Source organism: Ursus arctos, unplaced genomic scaffold (genome assembly GCF_023065955.2).
Source record: "Ursus arctos isolate Adak ecotype North America unplaced genomic scaffold, UrsArc2.0 scaffold_14, whole genome shotgun sequence".
In the NCBI taxonomy this organism is placed as follows: Eukaryota; Metazoa; Chordata; class Mammalia; order Carnivora; family Ursidae; genus Ursus; species Ursus arctos.
Genome location: NW_026622808.1, coordinates 54,631,035 through 54,640,313, shown reverse-complemented (window position 1 = coordinate 54,640,313; position 9,279 = coordinate 54,631,035). Strand labels below are relative to the sequence as shown.

Here is a 9,279-nt window from a genome sequence, read left to right as displayed (position 1 = left end):
GCTTTTCACTGCTATGAAAGTACCAAACAACCAAAAGACAGGATTCCTACCCTCAAGGAATTTTAACTTGAGCTGGGCGAAAAGTGAGAGAAATAGAAAAGAACTAGAAAACAATTCAGAGTAATTTTTTTATGTAAAAAACAGTCCATGCCTATTTTTTTAAAATCATCTATTCCACTTAATCTAGGGTATTAAAGACAGATTTTACATTTAGATGATAGTAAAGCTTGCAATGTCTATTCTCTTATAAAAAAAAACACTGGCTGTTTTCATTTAAGTCTTTTCTAATGAGTCAGGATTAAGAGTCTATGCTTTGTCCATAATTTAAATTTTAAAACTGAATTATATTTCCTTCCATGGTAATATGAAAACAGATCCTCTAACTGTAAATTACTTTTGATGAATCCTTTAGCGGACTCTAAAACAACAACACAAAAAAGATACAGATTTAACATCTATGAAATGTTCTTTAGAACTCCAGATACTGCCATATCTAAAATTTTTTAACATATTCTTTTAATAAATACTTTGTTGTTTTGCATTATGACACCATGACACACCAGTTCACCAGATACCTCGTCCTTTGTGTGTGAACAGTGTCAACCATGTGCCAAATTTATTTCTAATGCAACTGGAAAGCTATCTTTTTACTGACACATCTGTTAGATGGAATGTTAGTTGATCAAAATGCATCATGTAGAGCAGAATAAGACAATAGTAAATGAGCATGATGTCAAGCCAGTCCAGAAAAAGATCACATAAATATCAGACTAAAAAGAACTTTGACTTGGGAGAAAGAATATTTGTTAAACAGTTGGAAACTGATGGAATCGAAAGGTTAATTAAACACCTTTTGGGAAAAAGTGGGTTCAATCCAGTTCCCTTTCAAGTGTATAACCAATACTCTCAGCTGTCCCTCCAACACAAAATAATTGAGAGCCAATTGACAACCATGGGATAAGCCCTCTGAATAAAATGTGTACAGTGAAAATCTATGAAGTTTCATGTATTCATTCGACAAATACTTCAGGCACAAAGCTAGGAATGACAATTATAAATAGATGAGGCATTACCTCTGCCCTCACAAGGCCTATAAGTTAGTAGGGCTAAAGGCAAGTAAGAACATTATTGTAAGAATGCTCACTTTAGCAGCACATATACTAAAACAGGAATGATACAGAGAAGAGTAGTGGGGTCCCTGAGCAGAGATGACAGGTGAATTTGTGAAGGGTTGCATATTTTCAAAAACTTGGCTCTCAAAAATTTGTTATAGAAATTAATATTAAAAGGGCGAGGGTATACGTACAAACATAAGATGATGTAAGATGCATTTAATGCTGTTCACAAGAAAACCACTTTAATATAAATACATAGGTTGAAGGTGAAACAATGGAAATGAATTTATCATACAAACATTAATTAGAAAAGAAAATGTGAGTATGGCTACAGTGAATAACACAGTAAATAACAATTGTTGGTGAGGATGTGGAGAAACTGGAACCTTCATAGATTGCTGGAATATAAAATTATGCAACTTCTTTGCAAAATGGTTTAGCAGCTTCTCGTCAAGTAAAATACAGAGTTACCACATGACCCAGCAATTTCAGTCTTAAGTATACGCCAAAGAGAAATGGAGACATATGCACGTGCAATGCACAAGTACATTATTCATAATAATCAAAAAGTGGAAACAGCCCAAATGTCCATCAATTGATGAATGGATAAACCAATATGGCATATCCAAATGGGGTAGGCAGAAGAAAGGCCCTTAAATATGACCAGTCCTAATCCCTGGAACCTGTGAATATGTAATCGTACATGGCAGAAGGGACTTTCCAAACGTGAATAAGTTATGGGCTTTGAGATGTGGAGGTTACACTGAAAGATCAAGATGCCCAATGTAATCACAAGGCTCCTTAAAATTGGAAGAAGGAGAGAGAAGAGTCAGTCACAGAAACTCCATGTGAGAACTCCACCTGCTTTTGTTGGCTTGAAAATGGAGAGAGAGAACCATAAACCAAGGATAGGGGGAGGTCTCTAAAAGTGGAAAAGACAAGGAAATGGATTCTCCTCAGCTTTCAGAAAGGAATGCAGCCCTGCCAACATCTTGATTTTAACAAAGTGAGACTTGTATTGAATTTCCAATCAATAGAACTATTAGATAATAAATTTATGCTGCTTCAAGCCACTAAATTTGTGGTAGCTTGTTATATCAGCAATAGGAAACAAATACGTTATTCAATGGAATAGCATTCAGCTATGAAAATAAATGAGTATTGATGCATGTTACAGCATGGATGAAGATTGAAAATACTATGCTAAGTGAAACGAGAGTCACCAAGACCACATGTTGTATGATTCTACTTGTATGAACTGTGTAGAGTAAGCAAATTTATAAAAACAGAAAGTAGAATAGTAGTTGCTTAAACCTGAGTGTAGGGGTCTAGTAGGGACAGGGCTAACTGCTAATAAATACAGTGTTTCTTTTAGGGGAGCAGAGTGTTCTTATTAGATTATGGTATTGGTTTCACAATTCTTTAAAAATACTGAAAAAAGCACTTTATATGGATAAGCTATATGATAGATGAATTAAATCTCAGTAATGCTGTTTTTCAAACAGCAAAAAGAACAGGAGAGGGACGATATTAATATTAGACAGAGTTAACTTCAGAACAAAAATATTACCACAGACAAAGAGGTACATTTTATAACAATAAATGGGTCTTGTTACCAAGAAAATATGGCCATCCTAACTGTTGCACCAACAGAGTTTCAAATTACAGGAAGGAAAATCTGATTGAAAAATTAAAGTAGACAAATCCAGAATTGTGGTTGAAGACTTCAAATCTCCTATTTGGTAGGTCTGTTTGCCGAAAAGACCTGAAAGCAATGAAATACTAGTAGCAAAAAACCACAACTAACACCGAGATCTTGATTTCAAAATACCATCTTCTTGAGAAAATGGCTGACTCTGGGGCCTGGATATGGAAAGTACTAGAAGAACTTAGAGAATTTTGTGCCAGCTATAAGAAAGTATTCAAAGATTCATGGGGACATGAATGACACTGGAGTCAGCTTGAAAAGACTACCACCGGCCTAGTGTGAGATAGCAGAGCAAAATAAATCATTATAGTAATGAATTACAACTTACAGAAGGAAAGAGGAATCCATGAGTCCATACTAATAAATATAAATGAAAGAAAATTAAATGAATACATAAGGTAAAAAAAACCTCCTTAGAATAGAATTCCGATAATAAATAGACATAATAAATTAGAAAATCACTATTTGGCAATCACTACAGGAATAATTTTTCATGCAAGGACCACACATAGATATTAAAACTAGCAGACAAAAATCTGTAAGTATCTCCTTATGAGATACATATTAATTATAAAGAGGGAATTAATAATTTTATAGTACATAAAAATGGTAGTTGCCACCTTAACCAAGTGATCAAAATTAATATCGCCAGTAACTGGCCCAACCTGACATCATCTGACTCCTTACTGACAGGGTGCGTGGACAATACTCTATGGTATTCCTGCCCAAAATGCAAAGCCTGAATCTAATCATGAGGAAATATCAAACAAACTAAGGGATTTTCAAAAAAATATTTGGTCTGTACTCTTCAAAAATGTCATTGATGTGAATAACAAAGGACTAAGAAAATGTTGCAGAAAAGGGACACTGAAAAGGCATGAAAACTAAATCCAATGTGTGTGTGATTCTTGATTGGACCTTTGATCAGAAAAAAAAAAGTGCTTTGATATGAAGGGCATTAATCGGACAATAAAATTTGAATGAAGACTATTATTGTGTCATTATTGTCTTAATATTAACTTCTGAATGTTCATAACTATCTGTGATTATGTAAGAAAATGTCCCTATTTTTAAGAAAGACATGCTGAAGTCACCTGGGTAGCTCAGTTGGTTAAGCAACTGCCTTCAGCTCAGGTCATGATCCTAGAGTCCCAGGATCAAGTCCCACATCAGGCTCCCCACTCAGCAGGGAGTCTGCTTCTCCTTCTGACCCTCCCCCCCCACTCTCTCTCAAATAAATACTTTAAAAAATAAAAAATGAAAAAATATTTGAAAAAAGAAAGACATGCTGAAGTACAGAGAGGTTATCCAAGCTGTGGACAAGGTGTTGAAGAAGGGTATGGGAGGGACATCTAAACAAGCCTGGGACATGAGGGAGAGATTTCCATAGGAAATGCTAACTAGTGGTATTTTAGTATTCTACTGCTATTGTAAAATAAATTACCACACACTTGGTGGCTCAAAACGACCTAAATTTATTATCTTAAGTTTTGGAGACCAGAGGTCCAAAATGGGGGCTAAAATCAAGATGCTATCAGGGCTGTGTTCCTTCTGGAGGCTTTAGGGCAGAATCCATGTCCTTGCATTTCCAGTCCCTGGTGATTAGCCACTTTCATTGACACTTTGCTCCAGACGTCCATCTTCAAAACCAGCAATGGCTGGATGAATCTTTCTCAAGTTGAATCACTCTGACCCTAACTCACCTTTTGCCTCCCTCTTCTCATTTTAAGGATGCTTGTGATTACTTTGAGCCCATCTTGACAATCCAGGATAATTTCTGCATTTATTTATTTATTTATTTATTTATTTATTTATTTATTTATTAAGATTTTATTTATTTATTTATTTGACAGAGACAGCCAGCGAGAGAGGGAACACAAGCAGGGGGAGTGGGAGAGGAAGAAGCAGGCTCCCAGCGGAGGAGCCTGATGTGGGGCTCGATCCCACAACGCCGGGATCACGCCCTGAGCCAAAGGCAGACGCCTAACCGCTGTGCCACCCAGGCGCCCCTAATTTCTGCATTTAAAGGTCAGATGATTACAACCTTAGTTCCACGTCCAATCTCAACTCCTCATTTGCCATGTAACAATGTATTTACAGGTTCCAGGGATTAGCGTGTGGACATCTTTTGTCGGCCATTATTCTGCCTATCACAAAAAACATTAGTTTTCCTTCTGTAGCAGGTATGATACTGTTATTTATTATAGAAACCAACTCATACTGGCTTAGCAGTTAAGGAACTTATATGATTTATATAACCGAAAAGTGCAGAAGAGGGAGCTGGATTTGGGACAGACCTGATATCTAATTTTTGTCAATCTCTCTATTCTGCTGTTTTCAGCACTGATGTCACCCTAAGTCACTCACCATCATGATCCCAAGAAGGTAGTTAATAGGTCTCATGGATACAAAAGCATTCCTTTTTATCAGCAGCAGAGAGGGTATTTTTGTCCCAGCAATCTGAGCACACATTCAAAGGTTCACTTTGATTGGATCAATTCAGAATTATATACCTTTCCCTGCAGCAATTCTGTGGCCAGAGGAATGGAATGTGCTAACTGGCTTACACTTAGTCCCAGGTCCCAGAGATAGACTCAGCTTCCCCAGAACAAACAGGATCTGAAATGGAAATTTTTTTTTTTTTTTGAGATTTTACTTATTTATTTGAGAGAGAGTGAGAGAGAGAGCATGAGCAGGGGGGGAGGGATGGAGGGAGAGGGAGAAGCAGACTCCCCACTTAGCAGGGAGACTAACACAGAGCTTCATCCCAGGACCCTGGGATCAGGGCCTGAGTCCAAGGCAGATGCTTAACTGACTGAGCCACCCAGGCACTCCCAAATGGAAAATTCTTAAGAAAAGAATAAGGAGGAATGGACTGAGGGAGACAACCAACAAACGTCGAATCTATCTTCACATACCAATCTCATATCCAGAATTATAATCTTTTAGTAATAGAATTATGAATAACCCAGAATATTTTAGAAGTGCTGAATTTCACCTAATAGTATCAAGTAAAGCAATGTAAATTAAAAGAAATATGCAGACACTAGGGTCATATTACATGACAAACGACATGAGTTACTGAACTGCGATCAGCACTGCTGTCTACTTCGCACTAATGCCAGCTCAGTCTTCCATACTAATTAGGAAACAAGAAGTCTCTGGTTGGTTCTCGAATGCAACAGAGAGACAGATGGACAATTTTGCTCAACACAAGCATATTTCTGCCTTATTTTTCACGGCAAATATTTTGTCTCTAGTGAATTTTTAAGTTTAATTTTAAATCCTTCAATTCTTTGTGGCTTTTTCTTTTGAATCTGTATCTTTGCGGTTATCATAGGCTTTATTCTCTTGTCACATTTGTTTATAGCAATGTTTCCACTTGTATGATTTGTGTACAGATATCCGTTTACTAATATATTCAAACCTATTTTTCTTTCTTTTTTTTTTTTTTAAGTAGCCTCCACACCCAGTGTGGAGCCCAATGTGGGGCTTGAACTCACAACCCCGAGATTGAGACCTGAGCTGAGATCAAGAGTGGGACGCTCAACTGACTGAGCCATCCAGGCGCCCCTCAAGCCTTAATTTCTTAAACCATTTTACAAAATTTACTGAGGTATAACTGACATACAATATTATATTAGTTTTAGGTGTATAATATAGTGATTTGATGGCTGTATACATTACAAATGGTAATCACAAGAAGTCTAGTTACCATGCGTCACCTTACAATGTTAATACAATGTCATTGACTATGCTCCCCATGCTGCACATTACTCCCCCATGACTTATTTATTTTATAACTGGAGGTTTATATTTCTTAATCCCCTTCACCCATTTTGCCCCCCATTCTTCTGGCAACCATCAATATGTTTTCTGTGTCCATGAGTCTGGGTTTTGTTTTGTTTCTTTGTTTGTTTAGATTACACACATAAGTGAAATGATGTGATAAATGCTTTTGTCTGACTTATTTCACTTAGCATAATATTCCCAAGGTAGAACCATGTTGTCACAATGGCAAAACTTCATTCTTTTTATGGCTGAGTAATATTCCATTGTATAAATATAGCATATCTTCTTTATCTGTTCATCCATCTTTCGAAACCTTTTGGCTGTTGTGAATATATTTACTTGGAAGATTCCTCAAATAATTGATCATTGCATACTGTTCAGGGTTTATAGCTGATTTGTGAGAGAGTTGGAATGAAGTGTCCTCACTTTATATTATCCACAACCAGAAACCAATGAGAAGTTTCATTTTAATATCTAAGAAGGACACTCATTATGAGCATAATAGAAATTGTACTATGGTATTTGATTTGAAAGGTAGCATCCATTCGAATGTGTCTTCCACTTGTACCAATATCTAGAAACTCTTTATATAAATTAAAATATTTCCACCTCTAGACATTCTATTTGAAGATGCAAACAATCTTGGAAAGAGTAATACAAAAATTTTAATACAATATTAGTCACTGATATCTTAATATGACTTAATTTACGGGTTCTTCTTCATAATTAGTTGAGAAGTGGGGCACTGAGCAATTTATGAATAACAACTCAATATACAAAAACATGTTTCTTCTCCCTCTAATAATCCTCCCATCTCCTCAAATAACATCAATTAACTGTCTATTTTATTTGAGATAATTATATATGACAACAAAAAAGTCTTTGTGAAAAGGATATTTCTATCAATGGGAGAACCTTACTTCCAATCACCATGTTAGGGCACTCAAAGCAACTTTTAGATTCCCTTTGGGACTTATTTAAATTAAGCACAAAAAAAATCATTGTAAGCCAGAAATTTTCCATAGATGTTCCCTGATGATTCTCAATTGGAGATTACACTCACAGGACTGTAGAACTGACCATCCCAGTAAATGCAGTCTAGTTATTAGTGAGTAGTCAATCCAATTACCTTAGACCTAAGAAATTTAAATTAAGCCTCTCCTAATTTGGGAAAGGTTTCAATTGCTAATAGGATAATTGCACCTGATTTCAAAGTACAGACTACAGTTTTCTTTTTTTAAGAACTCATTTTTGGAAATAGAGCAATTCCCTCAGTGGAAAGATGATTAAAAAAAAAAAAAAAAAACCACCACCACCACCACCAGTAACAACTGAGTTTTCCCTCTGCCTCAATTTTACTGCTGCATCTCATACTGAAGTAATAATAAGCAGACCTGTCCTTTTTTTTTTTTTTACTTTCATGTGTTCCCATATTGTCTTACCGTATTATGATTATATTAGCAATTAGAAAAGGAGGAATTAATGCTGCATCTACTTATTACCATCAGCCTATTAATTTACATTGGAAATTCCCTCTACGCTTTGACATTCTGTGCTATTCTGTGTTGAGTCATCTGAGATTTCAGAGAGAACTCTCATTATCAAATTAATTCTGAAAGAAGGAAGCTTTTGCCCTTCCCATTTCTTCATGAGAAACCTACTAACAGATGTTCTTTTATGTAATACACATACCTCTGTCATCCACTTTGGGGTGTGGGGGTGCATGACTTATCTGCTCTGTATGGTGCAAATGAAGTGAGAATTTAGAAAAAATGGTGTCATGGACTGCTTTGTACTTACTGTCTTAACCTTTTAAATTTTAATAGAAAGTAACCTTTTCCTTATTTTATGTTTAATTAAATCTCTCGCACTCTTCAAAGAAAACCATTTTTTTCCTCCATAAGGTAAACTTGAGATTGCTATTGAACATTTCTCCTTCGTCAATAGCTCTTTAATATTCTTGTCTCATTCAGCAAATATAATGTCAGATAAAGTTGCATTTATTGTGAGAGTGCTTAGTAATTGTGTGTTTATAGTGAAAATGTGTCTCAAAAGATACCATTCTATACACTTAATTTATTTTCAGGTTAAAAGTTTATATTTATTTAGATTTCATTTGAATATAAACTAGAGTGTAGTTTTAAAGAGATAAAAATAGTTTCACAGCTGTAAGTTCCAAAAAAATGATAAATTCATTTCAACAGCATCTGCAATTTGGAAAAAAAAAAAAACTCCAATAGAGAAAACAAAAGTTATGTGCTACTCTGGTTGAAACATTCCAACTATTCGTTAAGGAATCAAAATCTGCTATTTATTTCAGATGTGTATCACTACAAAACTTTCACAACACACCTGTTTCTGCTCAGACACTATTTTGATGACCTACAATTTTATTGGTGTTAAAATGTTAGATTTTTTTTTTTTTTGCTACAATAAACACATTTCTCTAATAGCATTCTTTCTAAAGAACGAAGCAGGTGTCTGAATGATCTTGTGATTTGGGGCTGACAATACAAACTGAGCTATCACATCACATTTGGGATAACTATTCTTTTTCCTCAGTAATTATTTATCCTCTTTGCCAAAATCTATGTTTTCATACTAACTTTTAAAAACAATTAAGAAAATGTTGGGTATCTTTTCATGGCATTGCTTTGCAATGGA

At 35.4% G+C, this 9,279-nt stretch overlaps 1 non-coding gene across 1 annotated transcript; it reads left to right on the top strand.

Annotated features, from left to right (window-relative positions):
- Positions 1-1,136: 1,136 nt before the first annotated feature.
- LOC113257318 (U6 spliceosomal RNA) lies at positions 1,137-1,243 on the top strand. The gene has a single exon (XR_003316929.1). It is a non-coding gene; the product is annotated as a U6 spliceosomal RNA (small nuclear RNA).
- The last annotated feature ends 8,036 nt before the right edge of the window (positions 1,244-9,279 follow it).